Source organism: Acomys russatus, chromosome 21 (assembly GCF_903995435.1).
Source record: "Acomys russatus chromosome 21, mAcoRus1.1, whole genome shotgun sequence".
Classification (NCBI taxonomy): Eukaryota; Metazoa; Chordata; class Mammalia; order Rodentia; family Muridae; genus Acomys; species Acomys russatus.
In genome coordinates this window covers 11,833,920-11,851,713 of record NC_067157.1, presented here as the reverse complement: position 1 = coordinate 11,851,713, position 17,794 = coordinate 11,833,920, and the positions used below count along the sequence as shown (strand labels likewise).

At 48.1% G+C, this 17,794-nt stretch overlaps 1 protein-coding gene across 5 annotated transcripts in view; it reads left to right on the top strand.

Annotated features, from left to right (window-relative positions):
- Fyn (FYN proto-oncogene, Src family tyrosine kinase) overlaps window positions 1-17,794 on the top strand; it is a 192,833-nt gene that overhangs the window by 35,262 nt on the left and 139,777 nt on the right. Inside the window, exon 1 of one of the 5 annotated variants that reach the window (XM_051164532.1) lies at window positions 15,417-15,607. The exons of 3 other annotated variants lie outside the window; for them this stretch is intronic. The gene's annotated coding sequence lies outside the window, so the exon portion shown is untranslated. Of the gene's footprint in view, window positions 1-15,416; window positions 15,608-17,794 lie in introns of those variants that run through there. One more of the 5 variants, XM_051164534.1, reaches the window with a different exon arrangement.

The following is a 17,794-nucleotide window of genomic DNA, read 5'->3' as shown; positions in this document are numbered from 1 at the left end:
TCTGTGACTGGTGGAAATAAATTCATTGGAGGAAAAGGAATACGTTCTGTTCTGTTCCCATGTTGTGATACAGATGATGTAAGCTATTTTGAAGAATTAGCAAACTGGCTGGTAAATAGAAGATAAGAATTATGGTTGAAACAATTGGATGAATTCACTTGCTTTAAAAAGCTATTTACTTTGTGTGTATACGCATGCACACGCAGAGGTCAGTTATCCTATCATATGGGTCCCAAGAATGAAACTCAAGTTGTTGGGTTTGCAGCAAGTACCCTAACCCACTTCACCATCTCACTAGCTCTCATTTACTTTAAAAGTTTTAATTTGGAGCTGGAGGTGTTGCTCAGTGGTTAGAGTAACTTCCTAGCATATACAAGGCCTTGAGTCAGTCTCCATAAATACCTTTCTGTGAAGTTTTGTTTCTCTCAAGGCCGTATTAAATGGCATTCTTGTACCATTGGCCTTGCTCAAGATTCATCCATGTACCATGCGTGAAATTAATTTATCTTTCTGCTGTCCCACGTGGTGTCCATTGTATGAATCACAGCAGCTTATTAATCCCTTCTCCCGTCAATGAGTATCTGGGTCCTGGGTTGTTGCTAGCGTCTTGCTATTTTTAGCAGGGCTGCTACGAACATTCTTGAGTGTGCATCCTGCAGGAGCTTCCCTGTGAGAGATGCCCTAGGGCGGAATTCCTGAGTCATAGCGTATGTGCGCCCTCCACTTCACAGATAATGCCAGATTGGTTTTCTGAGTGTAGTCGTATCACTGACGTGCCCATGAAGAAACGTAACTTATAAGACAAGGGAGAAGTCTAGAGGAAAGATGAAAAGCTGGATTAGCAAAAGAGGGAAGGGGCTACCATTGGGCTGTGATGAAGTACGACTTCCTGTTGAGGGATGGAGAAACCATTGGATGATGAAGAGAAGGGGGTGGGTTTTAAATTGTGATCAGGGAAACAGTACCAGGCTACCTCACACATAGACAGGAGTCACATTGCCTTGAAGGAACAGATTTCATCTTGCTAGAGTGGACATGCCCAGTTCTGTCCTCACCCACTTTTCCCTGGCAGCACCTGTTTCCAGGTCAAACTGGTGGCGGCTTGGAGTCTAAGGAAGCTCTCAAAACAGACAGCCACAGAAGCATGCCAGTGTTTTGGCAGTTAGCTCCCTCCAGTCACAATAGCTCCTTCTGCCAGCCGTGCTTGGCGCGCCTCATCTTCGGCACACTGATACTGGCTTTGACATGCTGTCTCTTCCACTTCCTAGCTTTACCTGAAGAAAAGTCAGAACTTCTCAGGGCTCCTCATTCACTTTTGACCTGAATGAGAAGGAAAAAATAAAAAAATCTCTGGCATGATGAATAGCAAAATTGCTCTGAGCTCTGACACAGTCCTTAGTGAGCTGATTAAGCCTGCAAATTCTGACCACTCTGATGGTTCAGTCAGAGGGGTATGTTAGCTTTTCAAAGAATTCCCGTTCTTCCCAGTGTAGATCTGGGGACTTGTAGCTTCTTTTGTTGCCGTTACTGAAATGGAAAGTGGAGCAAGCGTTAAACCATTAAAAACACGTGGCCTCTGGAGGCTGAGAAGGGCAGCTTTTTTTAACTTGTTATTTTTGGACCCTCTTCATTAATAACATTCATCAGATACATTTGGTTTCAGGCCAGAGAGATCACTGGTGCTAGCGTCTTCAAGATAAGTACATTGTGGCTTTCCATTATGTGTTGACTAGTAAGTAGTATTGCCTGTCCAGAACCTTCCATGATGACATTTCCAATCTGGGAAAACACCACGGTGTTTGTAACTAATATTTGTACTCTGTCAAGAAGATGGAAAAGAACCCTAACGTCGCAAGGTTGAGCTTGCATCGTGTAAACTGTAAAAGCCCATGCAGTAAAGGTACAGCCTCGGTTGAAATGTGGACTGCCAGGTTACTAAGTTGGACAGATGCTTAGGTTACCCAACAAGAAGAAAGCAGGATAGGAAATCACTTGTAGAATATGAGCTTAATTTTGAAAACAAAATTCTTATGTGGGGAAAAGACTACAGAAACCACACTGAAATGCTAACATTTGTATTTGGGAAATGAGATTATAGGCTTTCCTCCTATGCTAATGTGATAATAGAGTTTTGTAATAAAATTAATTAAAAGGGTGGGTGTAAGGGAAGTCACTCTGATCCAGTTGCTGTTCTCACTCACCAGCTGTTTGACCGCGGGGCAAGCTTCTTTGCTTGGCACTGGCTGCCTCAGGGACTAAAAGATGTTTCATCCTCTCCACTCACAAGACTGTTGCTGATCGATTGACCTGCCAGCCCCCCCCCCCCCCCCCCCCCCCCGTTCCTCTCCTTCCCTAGTTCCCCTTCCCTGGCGAAACTAGCCTCACCCAGGCCACGCCCAGAAGCCGTTAGTGATGTCCTTTTGTTGGTTTCTTTTTTTTTTTGTTTTTTGAGACAGGGTCTCTCTGTGTAGCCCTGACTGTCCTGGACTCGCTTTGTAGACCAGGCTGGCCTCGGACTCACAGCGATCCACCTGCCTCTGCCTCCCAAGTGCTGGGATTAAAGGCGTGCGCCCACCACCGCCTGGCTCCTTTTGTTGGTTTCTATTCCGTCCTGTGGCGGCCCAGCTCTGAGTACGCCCTCCTGGGACTTCTGTTTTAGCCCCCGACAACTGGTGATAATTTTAGAGAAATGATTGATGAGTAAGAAAGACTACTTGCCTGTATGTGATGTGGTGGTTTGAATGAGAATGGCTCCCAAGGCTTATCTGTTTGGAGGCTTAGTCACCAAGAGTGGCACTATGCGGAAGGTTAGGAGGTGTGGCATTGCTGGAGGAAATGGGTCACTGGGGATGCAGTCTGAGGTTCCAAAAGCCCATGGTACATGTTCTCCCCCTCCTCCTCCCCCTTCTCTCTCTCTCTCTCTGTCTCTCTCTCTGTCTCTCTCTCTCTCTCTCTGTCTCTCTGTCTATGGATCAGGAGGTAGCTTTCAGCTACTACTCCAATGTCAAGTCTGCCTGCACACCACCATGATATACCATGATACACATACCAGCATGATATACCATGATATACATCATACCGCTGTGATGATGGCCATGGACTAAGCCCCTGAAACTGTAAGCAAGCTTCCAATGAAATGTTTTCTTTTATAAGAGTTGCCTTGGTCATGCTGTCTCTTCATAGCAATAGAACACTGACGAAGGCATATGACAAGAGGGGAAATTTGAACAATTGAATTTCCTAAAATTTAAGAATTTCAACTGTTTAAATATGTATATTTTGATGAGGGGAAGAGGGAGGGAGGGCAGGACTGGGAGGAGACAAGGTAGGGGGGATATGATCAGGATGTAAAATGAAAAAGAATCTAAAATTAATTCAAAAATATGTACATTTTGACAGAAATATGTTCATTAATTTGAGGGCATCCATGTTAGCTTCCCTTGCTTTTTTTGGTGAGGAGAAAATAATGTATTTGCTAAACAGGCTGGTGTTCTTGGCTCTGTCAAATTCTTTGAGGAGAAAGGTACTGATGGCTAAGGTGCCCAGAGCTGAGTGTGAGCCCAAAGGTGCTAAACTGAGCTTTGAAGACGACGCTGCTGCTGGGAAACAGGGCCAGAGATGCTCACTTGCACACCAGTGGCTCATGTACTTCAGGGTAAGTTCACAAAAGACACAGAGAGGAAAACCAATTTTTGACAGTAGAGACTAGCCATAGATGGACTAGAAATCTGGTAATTTTACCCTAAAACACCTTTAACATCTTGTTTCTTCAGCGAAGCCTGTAATCGTGTAGGTTCTAGTTATTCTGTCTGTTTAGGCCAGACTTGGAGCATCTGAGGTCTCCGCAAACGTGTGGGCATCTAAACAAGCGAGCGACAGAAGCACATTCTTCATCTTCCCTAGCGCAGCGCCTACGTCTCTAGCTTCCGTCCCATCCAGAATAGCAGACTCTTCCTCTGCCCCTGCTGGCCTGGGGCAAGTTACTGGGCACGCTAGAATCAGATGAGAGAGACTCTCTAAGGGCCCTTCTATCTCAAGAGTCCAAAAATGACTCGGCATTTCTGTTGTGTATTTTGTGTTATGTGTCTGTATCTTGAGATGTGTAACTGAAGTCATAGGAGATCAGCAACAGTAAGTTCTGGTCACTTCAGGCTTGGTGGCAATAGCACCTTTCTGTGCAAGGCCACACCAGCCCAAATTAGTATGTGACAGACCAGGGCACAGGGATGAGAATTTCATACAAACCAGTCAGTTGGTGTTGTCTCTGGAGGCCCTTGGAGGCAGTGGGTTCCAGCAGCCCCAGGGAGATCACCAGGAAGTAGAATTCGGGTTGTTTTCTTCTGCCTGTTTTCCAAAGGAAAGTTATATCAACTCACATGATCTTTGCATCCATCAATCAATAAATGTATCACTTCAGTTCATCTTCAACAAGTAGCTTCACCGGATACGCCCCTCTTGAACTTCCAGGGCATGGTCCCCACTGACTCATGGAGACAGGCCTGTCTCAGGCCCATAGTGTTCCCTCAGAGAGCTGTGGTTTCTCTTTATCCTTTCTTCCTTCTCTCTGGGGTCTGATGAAGCACTCAACCCATCAGACAGCAGGAGGATTTCTGTGATGAATTCTTACATGCCTCTGTCGTTTTAATGGAATCATCTTTCTTCTAAAAGGCTTCGTTAAGTCTATTGTTAGGACGGTAAAAGTACCTAAGAGAGAGACAGGAGGGCTTTCCCCATCTTCAGAACTCAGACAGTTGTGTTAATTGCACCGCTTTACACGAGAAGTAATTAAATGGGTTGGGAGAATATGTTATATTTATTTATAGTAACAGAGGCACGTCACATTTGTCATCCTTACTGCACCGTCTACTTGATCACGCCCTTTTGGGGAACTGAAAGGCTGTGACTGTTGAAAGTAGTGCCAGTGGCTGTTTTTGGCAGAGTCTTTGATCTAGCTGTGAATATAGGTCGGACAGATCAAGGTGGGGAAAGGCCATTCATACTGGTTTTTATAAGGAACCTATACTTGCAAGGGTTTAAATATGCTTTTAAAGAGGGTCAGGGGCATGGTGGTATGGGCCTGTAATCCATCACTGTTGAGGTTGAGCCAGGATCTCAACTTTAAGGCCAGTTTTAGATTATGTAGCAATACCCTACTCTAAAAAGGATATACCACCACCACCATCCCCTCCTCTTCCTCCTCCCCCTCCTCCTCCTCCTCATCATTGTTGGTTTGTTTTTGAGGCAGGGTTTCTCTCTTTCGGTAGCCCAGGTTGGAACTTGCTCTGTTGACCAGGCTGGTCTCCAACTCGTAGAGCTGCCTCCCAAGGGTTGGAGCTAAAGGTGTTCACCACCATGCCCAGCTCAGTACATTAATCTTAATATACTCTGATATAGCAGATTTTCCAAGCAAATAGAAGAGAAAGCATCCAAGCACAAATTCTGTATACTGCTTCAACAAGTATCTGGCCAGCCTGAATGCCTACTCAAGAGCAGAGATAGAAATCAGGTCTAGAAAGGCAATGTCTACAGATCTGGGCAGAGCAATGCCCCCATCACCTCTTCTCTCAGAAGTCGGCTTGCCTATAAATCTGACACTTTTACCCAATTATCTTAATTATGTTTCAATATGATATAGCAGATTCTTTCCACTACCACTGATTTCTAATATACTCCGTTGCTTCCTCAGTCACTCTAGAGAGTCATAAGCTTCTCCCTCTGCCCATTCTCTGAGGCATGTAGAGGTCTCTTGGGGCAGGCATACTTGATGTGTGCTCCTTTGACAGCAGTGCCATCTTACCCTTATGTTGCCAGTGCTACCTTAGTGCCGGCCTTCAACTTTCGTCCCTTAAGCCATCCCTGTCTCCTGGTACAGGGGCCCTCATCCCTACACTGTGGTTTAGCGCCTCATCCAGCATGCATTGCGAGCTGAGTCCTTCCTGTGTGCAGTGTCTAGCTTCTTTGTCAGCTTTGGTGCGTCTCCGTCTCTGTCCACAGCACATGCAGAATTTTCTCCCTTCCCACCAGACAGTTTCCCTTCTAGGAACTCTTGCCCCATCTCCCTGCCCTGCTGGTACACTGCCCATAGAAGAGGGTCTCCAGGCAGATGCCCAGGCTGCCAGCTGTTGGTGCTTGGGTACCTCCTCCTGCTTTGTGCAAAGCCCTTGAACTCTGCAGGAGACAGCTTGCCGGCATCTGTAGCTCTGTCCACTCAGCAGCTATCCTATGCTTCCCGCTGGGCTCCATTGGGATCAATACAGTTTTGGAACACTTCTAGAAATCTGAGAGGGAAAGGTACCAAGAGAATTAGACTGTAAGCTCCTGGCTGCCCTACATGAGCAGCGTCCTCTCCCAATGCTGGCCGTGAGGACTCTGTGGCCTCCTCTATGCTAACCAGGCAGTACAGGGACTTCAGTTTGTTTCTCCTTTTAGCACCCAGCCAGGCACAGGGTCTGCCCGTCAATGTCTGAGGAAGGAGCTGGCCGGGTACCCACAGCTTACCTGTTTCAGCATCCCATGGACTCACGCAGCTGGGGGCAGCCATTGAGCCTGTCTCCTTCATTTTGACAGCCGAGCAAGCGGCAAGCCAGGGTGGGCAAATAACCTGTCCAAGATCACATAGCAGTCAAGCCAGCCGCTTGGCCTCGACTTCCTGACTCCAGCTCTCCCCCTCTTTGCTGTACCGCAATGCACAGGCCCGTGCTTCTTTGCCTTCTATCGCTGCGCTTATTTGTATCCGATGGCTGGCCGCTCAGAAGACGGGGTGGAGGGACTTGCCATGCCTTCACTTGTCAGCAGCTCCATCTTGAATACTTGGTATACTTAGGTTCTTTTGTGGACATAACTTCGTTAAGAAAATCGATTAAAAAAAAAGAAAAAGAAAATCGATTTTACCGTTAGCCAGTGAGACAAGTCACACAGGTGAGGGGTTGTAGGTCAAAAGTGGACCTGTCCAAGGCCAGCAGCTACCGAGTGATGCAGTTGATGCTTTCTAGCAGTTTCTCCTTCGGTATCTCACTCCTCGTTCTGAAGCACCTGGGTCCCTGGAGACATTCTGTGAAAAACAGTTTTGTTCAGCAGGGTGAGCCGATGCATTTCTGGTCTTGAGGCTTCCTAGTGCACACACCATCTAGTGTTTCTGTCTGAGGTGGAGCACACATGACAGGAAACTTCTCACAGTGTGTAAGTGCTGTTAGGTATACTTGTGACCCTCCACAGCCATGACATTTCACCTTGGAAAGCTGAAACCTTGTCCCTTCAAAACAGTAACTTCCCACTCTTCAGCTCCCTCAGCCCCTGACACCCCTGAAAACAGACACTCTGCTCTCTCTTTATATTTATTTTGATTCTAGGTACCTCATTTAAGTGGCCTGTATAATATTTGCATACACCTGATAGCACAGTGCCTGGGACACACACACACATACACACACACACACACACACACACACACACACAGAGAGAGAGAGAGAGAGAGAGAGAGAGAGAGAGAGAGAGAGAGAGAGAGAGAGAGACAGGGCCAGAGGTATGCACTGCTGGCAGCAGCTAGGTCTAACTCCCTCAAGTTTCTGGAACCTCATAGAACACTACCATCAGCTGGGACCTTGGAGTTCAAAACATGAGCTTTCGGAAGATACCTTATATGTGAGCCGTGGCTCTATAGTAACTTTTTAAATATTTAAGAACCCATGATTGTTTAACATGTTTCATACTCAGAGTTATTTTTCACATGATACACACAGAATATAGGTGTCTAAAAAAAAAAAAAAAAAAACCTTGGGGGAATCTTGAGCTTAGTAAAAATCTCCAGTTGTTTCAAGGACCAGAGCCTGAGGAGAAAGGATAGCGGGCTGGTCGTGATGCTCCTGGCCTGGGTAGAAGATCAGCAACATAGTCCCAGAAACTGGAGAGGAGCCGAGCTCACAGAATGCACAACCTGCTGTGACAAGACAGAGCAGACCTGTGAGCACAGCATGGGGAAAGTGGGCCCTGTGGCACTGGCTTCACTTTGGTCTCCACTGATTGGCCTTTGTCATTCAGGTCAGGGAGAGTGAGAGGGTGAGCCCCCTCCTGCCTGTGAGAACAGGGCTTGGGTAGCTTGGTGATGGCAGCTTTCAGCTTCAAATCCATTGCTTCCTCATCATCCCAGAGAAGGAGGAATGTTGTCTGGCCAGGCCTCGTAGACTCCTCTTGCAGGGCTTGCTCTCCTACCGCCCTCTAATTGGCCTGCTGTGTAGATCTTAAGTCACCGAGGAGCACTGCCCTGTGTGGGCAGGCCAAGCCTCCCGGTTGCTTTGCCTTTCACAGGCCTCACATGTGGCTGTGGCTGTGACTGGCCTTTCCCTAGGAGAAGCTCCAGAAATCCCAGGCACTGTGCATCTGACAGGAAGGGTAGCATGACCCCGCACCCCAGTGTCACTTCTCTACAGCCTAAATTAACCTGGAATGCAACGGTTGTGGGGACACCTAAGAGAAGATAAACTGCTGACACTATGGTAGCCTTCTGAAGCCGCTTTTGATGTCAATAAGGATGAGAAAAACTAGGGTGAAGACTCGGGGCCGCCAAGGCTGTTCAAACCAGCCTGCATTAAGGTCAAGGAGCACCCAGCTTCTTAACCCACTTGACCAAGAACAGATAATGACCCCTCACAGTGAGGAGCAAGGCCCTCGTAAGTGCTGAGCTCCTTCGATGAAAGCTGCCACTTAGGCAAAATTATCACTATTCTACGGGGCTTTGCTGTCCTGTAAAGAAATGCTACCGTTTAGTCTCTGCCTCCTTTGCTTCAAGTGAGTTCAGACCCGGCCTGTTTCATTGGTCCCCTCACACCAGGTTCTCTGTTTCCCCAGCATCATTAGAGATAAATATAGAGGGAGCAAGACAGAAGTGTGAGAGATTCTCTGAAGACTTCTGCAAGCCTGTTTTCTCGTCTCTGTACATCTCTGAGAGACCGCTTCCAGTTTCATGGGCTTGTAGCTTCTACCAAAGATTAAACACAGAATCCAGTTTCTAACTATACAGCAGTGCAGAGTGGCTGATACGAACAAGGCGCTGGTCTAGCATGTGGGTTAAATTAGTGAATAAGGCCACTTAGCCTAGTTGGGGAAGAGAGATTAGACAAAGGCAGTGATCCTGAGACATAGTGAGGCACAGCAAAAAGGTCTCTCTGTTTTACATGAGAACAAAGTATCCTGGTAAGGGAAATGGGGAACACACCAGGCCTATGGGGAGGCTGTTAAGCTTCCTTTGAGGTTTTTAGGAAATCTATTTATTTAGATTAAGGGTTTGGACATAAATGAGTATCATCTCTGATCAGATGATCTCGTAGAAAGCTTTCTTTTTAAACGATCTAGTGCTTGGTGCAGGATTGCCTCCAAAATGTGTGTGTTTCTGTGTGGCTGTGTGTGTTCTCACATGTGCCTACACCTCTAGATGAATAAGCGTATGCACATTTATGCATGATACTACTGCCTAAGGTGCAGCAGAAGCCAGAGCAGGGAGGGCCCAGCTCTTGGCACTCTCCCAAACCAGCTTTTAAAGGCCAACTGGGCAGGGTGGGGTGGGGGGGGGGATGCCATAATAATGCGGCCCTCCCATCCTGCCAGTTTACAGGGGAAGGAACTAGAACCCAGAGATGCTAATGACTCATCAGAGCCAACGAGTCAGGGTGGGAACTGGGCCTGGCCTCCCGTGCCTGACTGGCAGGGGCCGCCTTCCTGTGCCTCCCAAGTTCCCTTCACCAGACCGAGAGGCTGGTTTTCACCTCCCCTTCCACTTCCATCCCCACAGTTACATGATTAGTTGAAAAAGAAATGGACAAGGTGCTCACTTCAACCCTTCTGTACGAGTTTATAATGTTGGTGTAAAGCATTATACAGTCTAGTAATAATTTCAAAACAAGCTGTTTACTGGATTTCCCAGTGCTGTAGTAGGATACAGATTCTATACAGGCCGAGTCCCCCTTTGTCCCTCCAACTTTTCCTACACACTCCAACTTTTACACTTGTGTCCCTAAAACCATGGCTCACGTGTCCTCCCCCCCCCCCCCTTTCTTCCTGACCCTACATCACAAAAAGGCCAAGATTAGGAAAGAGCTTCTCAAAAGGTGGGCAAAGGAAAGCTCCAGAATTCACACTGGCAGCTGCCCGGACAGCACAGGAACATGTGTTGTTCATCTCCTCGCAGCTGCTGATGGCTGGGCTCTTAGGTTCTCTTTTTTATTACCTCAAGGAATGTAATCCTCACAGAAACACCGTGTAGCCGGTGTTGGACCTTCAGTTAACTGACATGAAGTAACCTGACCAGTGTACTGTGTGGTAGAGAAAATGCTGGCATTGGAGCCCAGGTGTCTAACCATAAAATCACCGTCTTTAGCAGGGCGCTGTGGTGCACACCTTTAATCCCAGCACTCGGAGAGGCAGAGGCAGGCAGATCTCTGTGAGTTCGAGGCCAGCCTGGTCTACAAAGCGAGTCCAAGTCAGCCAAGGCTACACAGAGAAACACTGTCTCAAAAAACAGAAGCAAACAAAATAAATAAATAATAAAAAACCCCAAAACATCTACCTTTCTTCTATATGATGCCTCTTTAAATGACACAAACCTTGGCTACTCCACATTCTGTCCATTGCGAGATCAAAATCCTGCTTGCTGCTAACATGGAAGCAGTTAAATATATTTTAGCATACATCAAGGAAGCATAGTAGGTAAATTGAAAACAAAACCTTGCAGGCAAAGCCTTAGGAAGTAGAACTTTTGCCTTGTTTGAAAACTCAGCCCAAAGAGATGTAGCAAGCTCTACAGAGCCTGTTTCAGGGGTGACATGCTCTTTCTGTTCTTTAACACCAGCACGGTGCTAAAGTAATGGTACAGATGCTTGCAACACACAGAGAAAATGACAGGCAGTGCCTCACCTCAAGTGCGGGGGGGGGGGGGTGGGGTGGGGTGGCGATAAAGATGATTCCTGATGAACAGGCGGGCTCATTGTGTGGACTTGTGACCTGGTAGGAATGCACTTGGTGGCACTGCCGTGGCTGAAAGCTGGTGTGGACCTGGCCGGGAGAGGTGGTGGAGAGAGAATACCAAATGGAAGAAGGGGACAGAGTCTAAGAGAAGAAGACGAACGCAAACCAAAGCGGTTAGCAAGGTTAACCCAGACTAATGAATGAACACAAGTAAGACAAAAAGCTGAGGCAGGGGGATGACCCAGAGTAGGACGGAGTAGACAGTTCAGCCAGGTGTACAGAGAGGGCCCCTTTCACATGCCTGAGAATGCGTTCACTGCCCCAGGAGGAAGGTCATTTACTATCACCCAAATTTGCCCCCTAATATGCCATGAAGACCTAAGGAAAGTGCAGTGCAGTCCTGTGGTGACAGCTCACTCAGTGATGCTAGCCCAGGAGCCATCACTAAGCGCACACCTTACAACAGGCATCTTTCCAATTTCCAGTGTTTGCAGTGAAGACTTTAAAGACCACACATACTTAAACGGGATTCTGAGCTCTTGGTGAAGATGCTGTCCGGCTAAAACCGTTCCCGGTTACCCGTGCTGTGTACTTCCCAGTGGCCTGTAATGACTTCATGTGCTTGCTTTCAGGTCCTGAGGCACAGCGATGTGCTGAGCTGATTAAAAATAGCATTCTAATGAAATCGTTTGGGCGTGTTGTAGTCAGCTACAAATGGGAAGTTGTTTCCTGCGGAAATTTGATGAATTGAAAGTTAGCCTGAAGGTTCAGAGATTTTGTGGGGGATTTTTCTGTTCTTCCTTATGCTTTCCTTTTAACAATTTATCAGTTAATCATGAGTCCCACCCAGACACATATTTTAACACTTACTACAGACCTCAGCTGTCTGTTATGGTAGCATGAGGTAAGAGGTTAGAGCCTCGAGTGTAGGATCCTGGGAGGAAGAGGAGGGAGCTTTTTATTCAAATACCGCCTATCTTTGAAACTATGGCAGATCACCATGTAAAAAAACTTCATTCCTAAAAAGGGAAGAGGAAGAGCTTACATTTTAATCTGACATTTTCTCCTCAGTACCAAGTCTTTAGGAAGTCTCAGTGCTGAGGTGGCGCACAGACGTGTTTTGATTTTGCTAAGGTGTTTTTTGTTTGTTTAATTAAAAAAAATGAATCATCATTTAACAGTCAAGATGTTTCATATTAAAAATTAGTCTAGATTTATGGCCTCTCTTTTAAAATAGAGTGATTTGCCATCTTGGAGCCAGTCCTTTGACTGCTTCCCAGTAAGTGGTTCCTGGGTTCTTTCTCATTCGTCCCACAGATACTAGTTGTCATCCACAGATACATTCTGAGTGGCTTTGTAATGGACATGGAAGAGAGAGACGGTGGCCTAGTTTCACTTGTTCCCAGCTCACTGTGCTCAAGCCTGTCACCTGTCTTTTGACACTTGTCTTCTGTAGCTTGTTTCCCATACCCTGTCTCACCCCGCTGCATCCCATGCCCTGTCTCACCCCGCTGCATCCCATGCCCTGTCTTACCCCCTGCATCCCATGCCCTGTCTCACCCTGCTGCATCCCATGCCCTGTCTCAGCCCGCTGCATCCCATGCCCTGTCTCAGCCCGCTGCATCCCATGCCCTGTCTCAGCCCGTTGCATCCCATGCCCTGTCTCAGCCTGCTGCATCCCATGCCCTGTCTCAGCCCGCTGCATCCCATGCCCTGTCTCAGCCTGCTGCATCCCATGCCCTGTCTCACCCCGCTGCATCCCATGCCCTGTCTCAGCCCGCTGCATCCCATGCCCTGTCTCAGCCCGTTGCATCCCATGCCCTGTCTCAGCCTGCTGCATCCCATGCCCTGTCTCAGCCCGCTGCATCCCATGCCCTGTCTCAGCCTGCTGCATCCCATGCCCTGTCTCACCCCGCTGCATCCCATGCCCGGTCTCACCCTGTTGCATCCCATGCCCTGTCTCAGCCCGCTGCATCCCATGCCCTGTCTCAGCCTGCTGCATCCCATGCCCTGTCTCACCCCGCTGCATCCCATGCCCGGTCTCACCTCGTTGCATCCCATGCCCTGTCTCAGCCTGCTGCATCCCATGCCCTGTCTCACCCCGCTGCATCCCATGCCCTGTCTCAGCCCGCTGCATCCCATGCCCTGTCTTACCTGCTGCATCCCATGCCCTGTCTCACCCTGCTGCATCCCATGCCCTGTCTCAGCCCGCTGCATCCCATGCCCTGTCTCAGCCTGCTGCATCCCATGCCCTGTCTCACCCCGCTGCATCCCATGCCCTGTCTCAGCCTGCTGCATCCCATGCCCTGTCTCACCCCGCTGCATCCCATGCCCTGTCTCAGCCCGCTGCATCCCATGCCCTGTCTCACCCCGCTGCATCCCATGCCCGGTCTCACCCCGTTGCATCCCATGCCCTGTCTCAGCCCGCTGCATCCCATGCCCTGTCTTACCTGCTGCATCCCATGCCCTGTCTCAGCCCGCTGCATCCCATGCCCTGTCTTACCTGCTGCATCCCATGCCCTGTCTCACCCTGCTGCATCCCATGCCCTGTCTCAGCCCGCTGCATCCCATGCCCTGTCTCAGCCTGCTGCATCCCATGCCCTGTCTCACCCCGCTGCATCCCATGCCCGGTCTCACCCCGTTGCATCCCATGCCCTGTCTCAGCCTGCTGCATCCCATGCCCTGTCTCACCCCGCTGCATCCCATGCCCTGTCTCACCCCGTTGCATCCCATGCCCTGTCTCACCTGCTGCATCCCATGCCCTGTCTCACCCCGCTGCATCCCATGCCCTGTCTTACCTGCTGCATCCCATGCCCTGTCTCACCCCACTGTCGTGGTGCTTCTGCTTGCTGCTGGCACACTAACAGTACCACATCCCACAGCGGATGTCAAAAGCTGAGGTCCTCACAGTTGGAGAGATGCTCGCTCTGCCATCATGCTGGTTCGAAGATTGACTCCTTTGCTACCCTGTCCATCTGTTTTGCTTTGCCGCCTCCTCCACTGTCAGCTTCATTTATTCTATTTTTTGTCCTCATGCAAATATTATACCACCAACTAACTTACTTTTAAAATCAGATAGTATAGCAAAAAGACAGTTCTTTTTGAAACCACCTTTCATGGCTGAAGAGATGATGGCTTAGCAGTTAAGAGCACTGGTTGCTCTTGCAGAGGAGCTGTGTTCCTTTCACAGCACCCACATGGCAGCTCACCACTGTCTGTAACTCCAGTTCCAAAGAACTCAACACTCTCTTTCTTCTAGGCTCCACCAGGGCCAGGCAAGTACACGGTGCACAGACACACATGCAGGTGAAATAATCATATACATAAGATAAATTTAAAACCGCTTCCTACCCTCTTTTCTAGAGTTAGAATGATTAACCCTGGATGTGTTTTCTTCTTCTGACCTTTCTACATAATAAAATTTGTTGTTATTTAGCATAAGCAGGGTGGTGTTACGGTACTGCATTCTGACTTAGTGATTGATGGCTGGTATTCATCTATCTCTGCCTCACAGACTTGATGATCTACCAGCTACTTGAGTGTTGATAGTTCTCAGCATGGCATTTCAATACTTAACCATGATGTTGCTTTTTTTTTTTTTAATTTATTTAATTTTATTTTAGCATGAGGGTGTCAGAGGCATTGGAATTAGGATTAGAGACCATTGTGAACTGCCATGTGGTGGCTGGGAATTGAACTCGGGTCCTTTGGAAGAACAGACAGCGCTCTTAACCGCTGAGCCATCTCTCCGGCCCATGATGTTGCTTTTATGGACTGTTTTTCACAGGACTGAGCTGTCTTGCACATCTCCCTCTGTCAGAGTACCTGTCAGTATACACTCACTTAAGCCAACAACTGAATGTGGTGGCTTTGCCCCTGCAGTTAAGTCATCCTAATTTAGCTATGCATATAATGGTTATGCAGTGATTTAAATCCAAATTTAAACATCCTAAGCTCCGTGGTCAACATGTTAACATATTTATTATAAGTTACAGTTAATATACTTCTCAGGTCATTTTCTAATGGCTTTGAATTAATTTTGCTTTCTTCATCTTAATGAGGAGCCAGTAGTCAACTTTTAACCACCCTGCCTTTCAAAAGAGAAGTTTACACTTGTTTTGGTTGCAAGAAGTATCCATATCTGGCGGTTTGGTTTTGCATATCTTAAACAAGTTTATGTTTTGGCATCTTGCCAAAGCAGATAGTATTTTTGTATGCAATCCATTCCTCATAAAAGTACCATCTATGTTTAAAGGGGGTATAAATGCACAATGGTTGAATGCACAGGGCTTCCGTAAGACAGCGTCTCTCTCTTCAGTAGGAAGTAGCTGAGGCCCATGAAATGAGCCTTGTCAGATACAATTTGAGTCTGTTGCCGAGGGTTTTCATTTAGTGCCCCGCTGCTGTTAATAGCTCTGGTTAAAGAAGAAGCCAGTGAAACTGTCTATCATCTGGTAGCTGGGGGATGCCTTCTCAGCTCGTGTCACAGTCTTTGGCTTATGGGCTGAAGATAGTAATTCTAGGTGTTTAGAGTTGAGCCTTAAGCTGTTTATGTTAGGAGTGGCTGTGTTTCTTACTCCTGAGTTGAAATGAGACTTTTAAGTAGTCTCCGAAGCTCTGGTCACCAGGCCCTCTGGAGGAGACAGCAAGGGTGAGTGTGTGGGACTGTTTTAAAATTTTACTTGCATATTTGAGAAAGCAGGGGGAAGTGGGACTGCTACCAGGACTGAGTTGGCCGTCGTTGATCATGTAATGCCCTGCTTGAACACAGTTTTAAAAGTAAGGAAACAAGCACACATTTGAAACAAATGTGGAAACTGGGCCCACAGAGACCTCTGCCCTGCTCTGTGTGTGTGTGTGTGTGTGTGTGTGTGTGTGTGTGTGTGTGTGTGTGTGTGTTACAGGATGTTAGAAAGGGCTGTTTACTATGGTGAAAACCTTGGAGAAAGGTAGGTGGAGAGGAAAGAATTTTCAGTATCAGGAGCTATCAACAGATGACAGTTGGAGATCTAGTTGAGATGTTGAGTCCAGATTACATGTTGGGATAAGACATGTTTAAATTGCGCAAACAAACAAACAAAAAAAGCCAAGTGGCTGCATCCATACAGATACCCCGTGTGTATAGAATGTACTGGAATTTATAGGCTCCTTTTCTGCAGGATTACGCTCGGTTTCTGGGCCTCTGATGGCAACAAGGAGAGAGAGAGAGAGAGAGAGAGAGAGAGAGAGAGAGAGAGAGAGAGAGAGGAGGAGAGAGAGGGGGGGGGGGAGGGAGGGAGGGAGGGAGGGAGAGAGAGAGAGAGAGAGAGAGAGAGAGAGAGAGAGAGAGAGAGAGGGAGAGAGGGAGAGAGAGATAGTCAAGCTGGTGAGGGGAGTCTTCCATCTTAAAAGTCAGGCCTGAGGCTGAGAGCAGGGAAGTGCCACAGTGGCTGGTGAACTTTGCAAGAATACATTTTTTGAAGCTTGGTGAACTCTAGAGCCAGGGTCCGAGTGGGGGCGGGGGGAGGGGGGAATGTGGCTGGCTGCTGTGGGGAGGTCCACGGGGACTGTGTTAGGCAATTAACGGAGTGGGAAAAGCTGAAAGAGGGGGTCAGGCGATACTTGTGAGTGAGAACTGCCTGAATGCATGCCACAGCGTGGGTGGGGCGGTGCAGTAGCCTGACAGCTTGAGGTCCTGCTCTGTGCTGTTTGCTGAGTTTTCTGTTCCATAGGAAATAACTGTGGCTTGCATGTAGACAGCTCTGGTAGAGCAGGCACATGACAGCCGCACCGGAGGAAACCAGTGAGCAGTGCCACACTGAGTGGTGACAGAGGACAGCAAATAAGTGCATAGTTGTCACTACGAGTTCACAGCAGCAAGGCCCAGGGTCGGGCCCCCTTGTTGAGGTAGACCCCTGAGGCAGCCCACAGCCAGGGCTCCATGTCAGCAGCGTGTGGGAATCATAGCGCAGTTAGTAGGGTCACCGGCATCCTTCAGATGAGTGGTACTGACCTCGAACGAGTGTGACTGCCAACAGCAGTCACTTCCAGTGAAAGGTAACTCAGCACCCATGCCGGTGGGGTTATCGTCATACACCAAGATACCGCACAAAAGGAAGGAAAAATAGAGCAGCCTGCATTGCGCAGTTCTAGGGGATCCTAGGCTACAAGGTGAGAACCTGTCTCTAAAAGAAGGCAAGTAAAGTATTTATATAGCAAGTCACTAAAGCCATAGTTGGATCAGATTAACCCAACCACGCTTATGCCTCAGGTATATAGAGTGGTATACATGTTGGGCCCAAGCTGTGGCTGTCCTCACTGGCCCCGATTCCTGCTGGGGTGATACTGCACCTAGGAGCTAGAAGGAATGTGTATAGCCAGTGTTCTGGATCTCTTTTCAACCTTCCCCTCCACCTTGCCGTCTCTGTGCAGGACCGAAAACAAAAAGCTTTATTCTCAGTGTGGTGAAGCCCGTGCCTCAGCCTGGCCTGAGTAAATTCCATCACACTTCAGTAATTCAGATAAACGGTACCCAGAGTGGGACGCTTGCCAGGCCTCGGGCTTCTGTGTTCCCTCTGTCCCTCTCACAGTCGGCTGATTCTTCAGGGCACACGTGCAGGGATACAGGGTTTCAGAGGCCGGCCTGAGGCTGGCCAGCATCACAGGCCAGCACTGTAGGGACCAGGCTAGTGAAGGATGCGCATTGCTCTCGTCGGAGTCTGCAAAGAGACACTTAGCTGTTGTTTATCAGGCAATGCTCGCATTTTCTCTTAGAATGAAAGAAGAGAGTGATCAGAAACCATGGGTTATCAGGACAGCCTGCCCACTTTCAGACTCAGCCAGCCTTCGAGAAGAGCCA